Source organism: Anomaloglossus baeobatrachus, chromosome 8, assembly GCF_048569485.1.
Source record: "Anomaloglossus baeobatrachus isolate aAnoBae1 chromosome 8, aAnoBae1.hap1, whole genome shotgun sequence".
Lineage (NCBI taxonomy): Eukaryota > Metazoa > Chordata > Amphibia > Anura > Aromobatidae > Anomaloglossus > Anomaloglossus baeobatrachus.
The window spans coordinates 179,416,488-179,427,587 of record NC_134360.1 but is presented as its reverse complement, the minus strand read 5'-3'; positions in this window follow the sequence as shown (position 1 = coordinate 179,427,587).

The window sequence follows — 11,100 nt, the reverse complement described above, 5'->3', positions numbered from 1 at the left end:
GAGGCATCAGCATCAAAGTGGGGACCGGGACATATTCCCTTAAATAGTCCAAGCTGCCTGCGGCAGGACCAAGACACCAGGAGGACCTCCAAGTGCTCCATGCCAGGGAGGACCGACATACACAAGAGTGCACAGGTGGGGAGTGGTACCAGGTTGGCAGGCACAGCCATCAGGACAAGGGTGCACCTGGAATCCAGTACGTCTCAGGGATTCGAATCAGTGAGTAAACACCATCAAACTGCTCTCCTTGTCTGGACTGCTTCATTGCCGCGCGCCTCCACGTTAAACCTTCACCTACCCCTGGGGAAAAGCCATGCTCGCGGAGGGCTCCAGCATCCACGCTGCCCCCATCCATCATCCCCAGTGGGAACCTGCAGCGGCGGCCCTATCATCCCTGGCCACAAACCGCGAGTGACGTAGTCGGAGTTTTATTTTTATTCTTAATTTTCATTTAAAACCTGTTCGACGGTGCCCCCGGGTCCGGGACCCCCTTGAGCCCCGAACCGCCCGGATCTGAGCAGCTCGGCTGCCCTGGGGCATGACATTTGCATACACTAATGATATGATGGACCAACAAGTTTAGTCTTGGTTCCCCTTTAACTCCACTTTTCTCTAAGTATAATTGATACCATTCAGGGACATGCGACATTCTGAGTACATTGTGGATACCATGAACTTTCTGTGTAGAGCCCTTTTTACATAAATACTACTGAGTGACTATGTTATATGCTTTTTAAGAATGGCACAACAAGAGAAAACGATCACACGCCCATAAATTGATTTGCAAATTTATTTCATAATAGCAGACAGCATGAAAATGGTGAAGACATTAAGTACAGAAAATTAACCCCAAAAAGGTCCACGGACACCTCCAGTTATGATGTACATACAACATTACAATTGCAATCAGACATTATAAATACTCAATATGCCCAATAGATGTCGCCATACATCTCTAAGACATTCCCAGTGCATGTGACCATAGAAAATAGTGTGGGTAAATACACTGCATAATGTATCATAGACCAATGGTTACTACAGTATAATACTTACATGGGCAGGTCAGATGCTGGGGTGCCAAAAAAACGGGGGGGGGGAGAGAGGAGGGTCCCGCAGACCACCCAACGGCCGTTTTGGTAAAACTAGGTTACCTCCGTCAGGGGGCGTGGTTACGAGGGCCGAGGTAGGAGGCTTTTAAATGTCAGATGGCCAATCGCAGGGCATCACTTCACTGACGCATGCCACCGCATGGTGATAGCTCCGCCCCCAAGCCGGCCGCCGCGTCGCCAGCCACACGATCCCAGGTACCAAGACCTGAGATCACCTACCGGATTTGACACAGCATGACAGAGCATACGTACCAATTTGCACTGCTGTTGCATGCAGGTACCGATAACTGGTAGCTAGATACGCTGCTTAGCAGCTATAGCCACAATGGCTATATCACCACCAGACGCTCACAATGGAGCACCCACAGGATCTAATCCCACATAATACCGGTCATTATTAAAAATGGACATATTAATATAGAAAATATGTTAATAAATATATAATTAATATGTTACCACAACCACATATCCTGGCACCATATTAATAGAAAAAACTGAAAGCCCTGGCCCATATAATATAATAGAAAAGGCCATGGACTACATATACATAGATCACCACCACAATAGTATAATAAACACGAATAGTGTACTTATATGTGAACATATATATAAACAATATGGTCAAGCCTAGAGCGAGCTTGGCCTATTCTACTGTCACTTTTTTCATCTCCTGTAACCAACAATGTATCCTTACCAGCATAGAGCCAATCACCTTCTTCAGGAGGTTGCTAGTATCTTTGATGTACGAGGGTAAACTCCCCACTAAAGGTTGTAACACCGAATCGATCCACCAATTCACCTTTTCCAAGAAATTACCCCGTCCAGAGATGATGGGTCTCCCTGGAGGGGTATTTACATTCTTATGAATTTTTGGAAGCAAATATAGGGTGGCAATGGTGGGTTCTGCTGCCTGTAGTGATGAAGCCAACTCCTTGGAGATAATGCCGCTTATCTTTCGCCAAAACCAATATTTTATTTAATTGCGTAACAAAAGATGATAAGGGATTGAATGTTAGTTTTTTGTAACACACTTCATTGTTAAGCTGACGAAAGGCTTCCCTTTCATATAAGGTAGTTGGCCAGATGACGAGATTACCGCCCTTGTTTGCCGGCTTCAGCACTACATCGGGTAAAGATGTCAATTCCCCAAGTCTCTGTCTCTCAATTCTGGTGAGATTATCATTATCAATCTTAGGGGAGATATTTTCAAAATCTTGAGAAACCACTCATACAAACAATTCCACATTTGCACATGGATAAGGGAGGGATTTTTTTTGATCGACATGCAATTGATGAAGGGATATTATCACTGATGGGAAGATTATGTTCAATTGACAGCTCTTGGAGCGTTCTCAGCGCATCCTGTTCCTCCTCTGTTGGAAACAAGGTGTTCAATGAATCAGCAAAGAAGTACTTTTTGAATTAAACAGATCTCGCAAATATGTGAAGATCTTTGATCATTGAGAACAAATCAAAATTTGAGGCTGGAGAAAAGGAGAGACCCCTTTCCAGCAACCTCAAATCGACATCAGATAGTATATGTGAACTAAGATTCAATACCTTGTTCTTTTATTTTTTGTATCCTGATGATTTTTATTGTCTGGGCACAAGCCCGCCAGAAGCTCCTCCACCGTACCGTTCCCCAGACTGAGTATTGATAGAGGAGGTGGATGCATCAGAGAATTCACCAAGAGAGCTGGTTGAGGACATAGAGCTATGTCTATCTGATACTCCAACAGTATCCGTCGATTGTCTCCACATATACACTGATTTCTTGGCGAAATCCGTCTGATCCCTATTAATCTTGGAGTATGATGTATATTCTTCACACAGCCCTCAATTTTCTTAACTAGTCTGTCTTTATACTATTTTAACTGATCTGGTGAGCATTTAGATCTAAATTCACTCAATTTACCATTAAGGGTGTGATCAAGTTTGGTTAGAGATGTAGTGTCCAGATCAATGAGTAGATTCATCAACGTTGAAAGAACATAAATTACATGCGGTCTCCCATTTATCGATGAAGGTTTCATCATCCACATGGAAAGTAGGTGTCACCCTAGTACGCAGACCTAAAGGAATAGGTTTCATATTGCTCCAACAGCGCCCTATTCCACCACAAGCGTGTACGCTTGATGGACATCTGCTGGATATCTGAAAATGCCACATCCAAACCCTGTGCAGAATCCTGCTGTATATTAGATGTTGCTCCACCAAAAACACGGTCAACTTGATTAAGCCATGTAGTCTCAAAGGCTTTGTAGTCCATCTTTGTTGCTGTACTTCCTGTGCTGAACACAGTAAAATAGAACACCAAACAAATTAGCAACAACCACCTACACATGGTTAAAATTACTATAACACATCTCTTAATGAATATGTGATACTCAAGATATATGAGGGTGTAATATAGACAGTTGTAGGCCAGGACGAACTCAGGCAAATCGCTAATATTAACAACACAACAAGAGAAAACGATCAAACGCCCATAAATTGATTTGCAAATTTATTTCATAATAGCAGACAACATGAAAAGGGTGAAGACAATAAGTACAGAAAATTAACCCAAAAAAGGTCCACGGACACCTGCAATTATGATGTACATACAACATTACAAATGCAATGTGACATTATAAATACTCATTATACCCACAAGGTGACGCCATACATCTCTAAGACATTCCCAGTGCATGTGACCATAGAAAATAGTATACACTGCATAATGTATGATAGACCAATGGTTACTGTAATACTTACATGAGCAGGTCAGATGCTGGGGTGCCAAAAAAAAGGGGAAGGAGGAGAAAGAGGAGGATCTCGCAGACCTCCCGACTGCTGTTTCGGTAACACTAGGTTACCTTCATCAGGGGGCGTGGTTACGAGGGCCGAGGTAGGAGGCTTTTAAATGTCAGATGGCCAATCGCAGGGCATCACTTCACTGACGCATGCCAACGCATGGTGAAAACTCCGCCCCTAAGCCAGCCGCCGCATCACCAGCCACGCGATCCCAGGTACCAAGACCTGAGATCACCTGACCGTATTTGACACAGCATGACGGTCGGGGGGCGGACAACCACACCACGCATGCGTACCAGTATGCACTGCTGTTGGATGCAGGTACCGATAACTGGTAGCTAGATACACCGCTTAGCAGCTATAGCCACAACGGCTATATCCCCACCAGACGCTCACAATGCAGCACCCACAGGATCTAATCCCACATAATACCGGTCATTATTAAAAAAGGACGTATTAATATAGAAAATATTTTAATAAATATACAATTAATATGTTACCACAACCACATATCCTGGCACCATATTAATAGAAAAAGCTGAAAGCCCTGGCCCATATAATATAATAGAAAAGGCCATGGACTACATATATATAGATCACCACCACAATAGTATAATAAACACGAATAGTGTACCCTTATATGTGAACAACATATATATATATAAACAATATGGTCAAGTGGGCAACTGATATTTAATCATTATATCTTCCACAATATGAATTGGTCACCATCCCATATTCCCCTGTCATATCAGCAATTCCACCCAAAACAAGTACATGCAAGGAGGTAAAGAATATTAATATACAGTAAGCATCATGTGCACACATATGCATTTTCATACAAAGTATCATAGTACATATAACACATACAGTACAGACCAAATGTTTGGACACACCTTCTCATTCAAAGTTTTCTTTATTTTCAGGACTCTGAAAACTGTAGCTTCACATTGAAGGCATCAAAACTATGACGTAACACATGTGGAATGAAATACTTAACAAAAAAGTGTGAAACAAATGAAAATATGTCTTATATACTAGGTTCTTCAAAGTAGCCACCTTTTGCTTTGATTACTGCTTTGCACACTCTTGACATTCTCTTCATGAGCTTCAAGAGGTAGTCACCAGAAATGGTTGGCCCATTTGCCTTCACTCTGTGGTCCAGCTCACCCCAAACCATCTCAATTGGGTTCAGATCTGGTGACTGTGGAGGCCAGGTCATCTGGCGTAGCACCCAATCACTCTCCTTCTTAGTCAAATAGCCCTTACACAGCCTGGAGGTGTGTTTGGGGTCATTGTCCTGTTAAAAAATAAATAATGGTCCAACTAAACGCAAACTGGATGGAATAGCATGCTGCTGCAAGATGCTGTGGTAGCCATGCTGTTTCAGTATTCCTTCAGTTTTAAATAAATCGCCAACAATGTCACCAGCAAAGCACCACCACACCATCACACCTCCTCCTCTATGCTTCACGGTGGGAACCAGGCATGTAGAGTCCATCCGTTCACCTTTTCTCGTCGCACAAAGATACGGTGGTTGGATACAAAGACCTCAAATTTGGACTCATCAGAACAAAGCACAGATTTCCACTAGTCTAATGTCCATTCCTTGTGTTCTTTAACCCAAACAAGTCTCTTCTGCTTGTTGCCTGTCCTTAGCAGTGGTTTCCTAGCAGCTATTTTACCATGAAGGCCTGCTGCACAAAGTCTCCTCTTAACAGTTGTTCTAGAGATGTGTCTGCTGCTAGAACTGTGTGGCATTAACCTGGTCTCTAATCTGAGCTGCTATTAACCTGCGATTTCTGAGGCTGGTGACTCGGAAAAACTTATCTTCCGCAGCAGAGGTGACTCTTGGTCTTCCTTTCCTGGAGTGGTCCTCATGTGAGCCAGTTTCTTTGTAGCGTTTGGTTTTTGCCACTGCACTTGGGGACACTTTCAAAGTTTTCCCAATTTTTCGGACTGACGGACCTTCATTTCTTAAAGTAATGATAGCCACTCGTTTTTCTTTACTTAGAATTTTTATTATAGCAAAAAAAAAAGCAGCTAACAGTCTAGTCAGTAGGACTATCAGCTGTGTATCCACCAGACTTCTGCACAACACAACTGATGGTCCCAACTCCATTTATAAGGCAAGAAATACCACTTATTAAACCTGACAGGGCACACCTGTGAAGTGAAAACCATTTCCGGTGACTACCTCTTGAAGCTCATCAAGAGAATGCCAAGAGTGTGCAAAGCAGTAATCAAAGCAAAAGGTGGCTACTTTGAAGAACCTAGAATATAAGACATATTTTCAGTTGTTTCACACTTTTTGTTAAGTATTTCATTCCACATGTGTTAATTCATAGTTTTGATGCCTTCAATGTGAATCTACAATTTTCAGAGTCATGAAAATAAAGAAAACTCTTTGATTGAGAAGGTGTGTCTAAACTTTTGGTCTGTACTGTATATACATCTAACTCACCCAAACATCTCATTTAGAATTCATACTGCTATACAGTAAAATATACAATGAGTGAAAAAGATGTATATAAAAAGGGAGGACTCACATACACAAGAGTGCACAGGTGGGGAGTGGTATTAGGTTAGCATTCACAGCCATCAGGACAAGGGTGCACCTGGAATCCAGTACTTCTCAGGTCGTCGAACCAGTGAGTAAACACCATCAAACTGCTCTCTTTTTCTGGACTGCTTCATTGCCGCGCGCCTCCACATTAACCCTTCACCTACCCCTGGGGAAAAGCCCTGCTCGTGGAGGGCTCCAGCATCCATGCTGCCCCCATCCATCATCCCCAGTGGGAACCTGCAGCGGCGGCCCTATCATCCCTGGCCACAAACCGCGAGTGATGTAGTCGGACTTTTATTTTCTTTTTCTTTTTCATTTAAAACCTGTTCGACGGTGCCCCCGAGTCCGGGACCCCCTTGAGCCACGGACCACCCGGATCCGAGCAGCTCAGCTGCCCCAGGGCGCATCATTTGCATACACTAATGATATGATGGACCAACAAGTTTAGTCTTGGTTCCCCTTTAACTCCTCTTTTCTCTAAGTATGATTGATACCATTCAGGGGTATGCGACATTCTGAGAACATTGTGGATACCATGAACTTTCTGTGTAGAGTCTTTTTTTATATAAATACTAATGACTTTGTGATATGCTTTTTAAGAATGGAGTCACTAATGGGTTTGGTCATATATATTATATTCTTTTCCAATATTGCCTAATAATGACACACAAATTGTTTTGCACAATATTTGTTGAAGTGATATAACACACAAAATGGTGATACGCAGATTGATTGCTGTGTTTGACACCTTCCTTTTCTCTGTTTAATGACAAAATGATGATGTAATCACTGATTGTTAGCCCATGTATGCATTCCGGTCACTACTGCTTTATTGTTTTGCTTGAAAAAGCACATTGGAGCTGTATTGTGGCATTGGTGAATGAAAGGTTCATTTCACTGGATATACACTTGACTTCGGTATAGTCGAGTTCCGGTGACCCAACCATACACCTTTTTTCTTCTGTCCCCTTTCCGCTATGAAATAACCACAGACAACCACAGAGTTGGATGAAATGGCCAAAGAAGCCTTTTATTTAACATACTGTATATACATAGGAAGATAACTTAGATTGGGTGGGGTCCTCGAAGATCATAAATCTGGTGATTAACTAATAACGTTAGAAACCTTAACTTCCCCCTGAACCACACTTACTCCAAGCTGTAACCACCAACTCGGGAGCACCAATAGAAAGGGGGAAAGGATAAATACAAAATATGGGACCCGACATTCCATTGCCGGTGGTCCCCCAAATCACCAGACCACCAACCGACCGGCAAATTAAAGGGATCCATATCTCCATGCACCCCCAGCAACAATTTAGGACAACTTCGAGGGCCCACCCCAACCGCCACAACGAGAGAACTTTGAAATCTTCAAATGCGCAAGACCACACCACCAGGCAAGGCCAGGACCCTCTCGATCCCCTTTGCAACCTCACAGACCATAAATGAGTACCAACCGCCTTCAGGGGGACCCGATCTGCCAACCAATAATCCTTCTCCACAGCCTCCAAGTCAAAGTGGAGAACAGTCACCCTACCGTTCCTCATAACGAATTTAGAAATTGCTCTGTTAACTTTAATCCGGTCTTTATTAAGCTTCTCTACCAAATGAGCCCTCTGCCATGGGACTATCTCAGACCAGACCGTACGAAGTCCTGGAAAGAATACCAAAAGCTGGAGAAAATCATACTTAATAGACCGAATTAGTTCCCGAAACGTGGAAACCCCCAAATCATTCCCAACCACATGTAAAGCTAAAATGCCCGAAGCCCTGTCCAAACGAGCCGCCCTGTGTACATCTGGCAAAACCAGACCCCAACACATACCCCGAAAACCCAAACACCTGACAGTTGCCACGCTCCTCGCAAAACTGAGCTGCCTTCTTTTCCACGTGGACGCCAGCCCTGATCGCAGCCTAGTACACAAATGAGTGGCCAAAAATCCACACCAAGCGAGGAACCTGGCCTAAAATAAACAACAAAAAAATCAGTTAGAAGAGCGCTTGACCAGCATCCCTTAACCAACAAAGCTACTAATGACCATCTGAGGCCTCACATAACCTGATACTACCGAGACTCCCAACGATCAATACTCTGAACTATGTCAGAGCTCAAACCGCAAACCGCAGCCTCAGTTGCCGCCCCAATATGGAGTGAATGTGGTGCATAACACGTTGGATCCAAACCGAGAGCCCCCACACATCTCCGAAAAATCACCCTGAATTAATAATTTGACAAAAAGGATCCTACCTCATGATGACACAGCAATGGCCTGTCAGACCGAGGCTCTAATGCTAAAAACACCCCAGGAATACACGGGCACATCTCAGAGCCCACAACTGCCCTCAGAACCACTCACCTGCCCTTACCGGCCTGATCCGTTTTCAATTTCCTAATCCGAAACTCCACCTTGTCTCCTAACATGATGACATTCCAAGCCAAAATGCCAGCTGGGATACGTTGATTAATAGCCAAAAGCTCACCGATCCTTAAAATGCCAAAAAGGCAAAAGAAAAATTCAACCTAAACAAAATCATCTCGAACCCTGAAGTACACATCGACCTTAACTGCACAACGAATCGCTCCAACAGGGCAAAAGACATTGGCCTCCTGCAATCCTTCCTCATCCTGCCCCTAAGAAAACCCCTCACCGCCTGCCGTACCCCGAAATTCTTAGTCAAATCCTGCTGATTCCTAAACTGAAAACCAAATGCCAAAGCTGCAACCAGCCGACTAACCTTCGCCGGAAACCAACCAACCGCTGACCACTGACTGACCCATAGCAACAACACGCCTACCTGACTCTCCTGTGACAAAAACGAACCAACGGAATCCACTAAACGCTCCCATTGTTGCCCCTCATGTTGATAAGCAGCCCACGTCGTGTCAGCAAAGGAAGACTTAAGTGCTAAATGCACTTGACACCACACTACAGAGTTCTGGAGGGCACTCCAACCCTTTGCCCTCTGCTTCCGGGGCCAATGCTGGGAAACGCTTCCAATGAAAATGAGAGAGCACGTTAGCTATAGAATTCCGAACATGCAGCATGAGAGGCAGTCACACAAGCATTACCGACAAACAAACCAACACCAGCCACCGAAGAACACTAACCACAGGAGGTGAGGAAGCCGATATATTATTTATCGCCATAACCAATCCCATATTATCACAATAAAAACACACTCTCCTATTCTGAAGCCGCTCCTTCCACAAAGTGACCGCCACCATGATCGGAAAAATCTCCATCAAAGCAATGTTTTTTATGAAACCGGAATTACACCACCACTCAGGCCACCGAGCCGCACACTATTTCCCCCCCAAAATAGGCCCCAAAACCAAAACCACAACCACCTGCCACATCACTGAACAGATTAATTTCTGAATTGTCAACCTGAGGTTCCACCACCAAAAAACGATCATTATACCCTGTCAAAAACGTCCCCCACACTGCTAAATCCACCTTGAGGTCCGCCGACACACGAACATAATGATGCGGCGCCAGCACGCCGGCTGTGGCACAGGCAAGCCAACGGGAGGACACTCAGTCCATAGGCATAATTCGGTATGCGAAGTAAAGCTTCCCAAGCAAGGATTTAAACTCTCACAACTTAAGCTTCTTGACCTTCAGCGCCCAAGCTACCTCACTCCTGCGGGTCGTCACCTTGTCGTCAGGGAGCCAAAATTCCCATCTCTCAGAATCAATAACAATACCTAAAAACAAAATACACGTTTCAGGGCTCTCTTACCTGGTGCCAAAGGGACGCCAAAATGCCCCACTACCCTACGAGCGTATGACCCGCACGATTAGCAGATCGCATCACACGGCGCGGCCGCACACTCTTCAGACAGGAACATGTCAGCTGCATAGAAATACATGCAGAAACACAGAAGAGATGTAGAAGAAATATTGTGCACACTACCATTTTTTGAAACCCTGTTTGAATATTCCCAATAAAGACGTACTTAATTTTTTTTAAAACTCCTGGTCTCACTGTTTTGTCATGTTATTTTAACCTCTTAATGACTTGCAAGACGCCTTTTACTGGCGGCCTTATTCTTCAGTGCTGCTTTTTAATGGTGCTGAGAAATTAGTAAATATTTATATGACAGCTGACACCCACAGGCGTGGGCCCTGACTGCTTTTGGAACCGAACGGAGCCGACTAGCCCCACACCGCTGTGAATTGCGACAGCAGCATCTAAGTGGTTAAAAAAAGGTTAAGGCGCATTTGGTAAATTTTTGAGGTCGCAAAGATACACCAAATTGCATGCATTTCCTTCTCCCAGCAAAGTCTACAAAATTTCGATTTTGCTGTCCACACTGGGCATATTTTGTTGGCTGCATTTTTGAAGATACACCCAAGATGCAGCATGTCAATTCTTTTTGCTTTTTTCTAGCGTTTTTGAGCTCTTCCAATCGATAGATTTTACTTAAAAAGTGCATTGAGCAAAACACGGTAAAAACGCATTGCATTTTTTGATGCGTTTTTGCCGCAGTGCATTTTTTGTGCATTTTTGGTACAAAAACACTGTATCTTTGTGGTAAAAAAAAGATGTCGCGTGTGAACATACCCTTAAAATCCCCATTTGACAGGATTGACCCACTTGCTATCATAATTACAGGTGCTG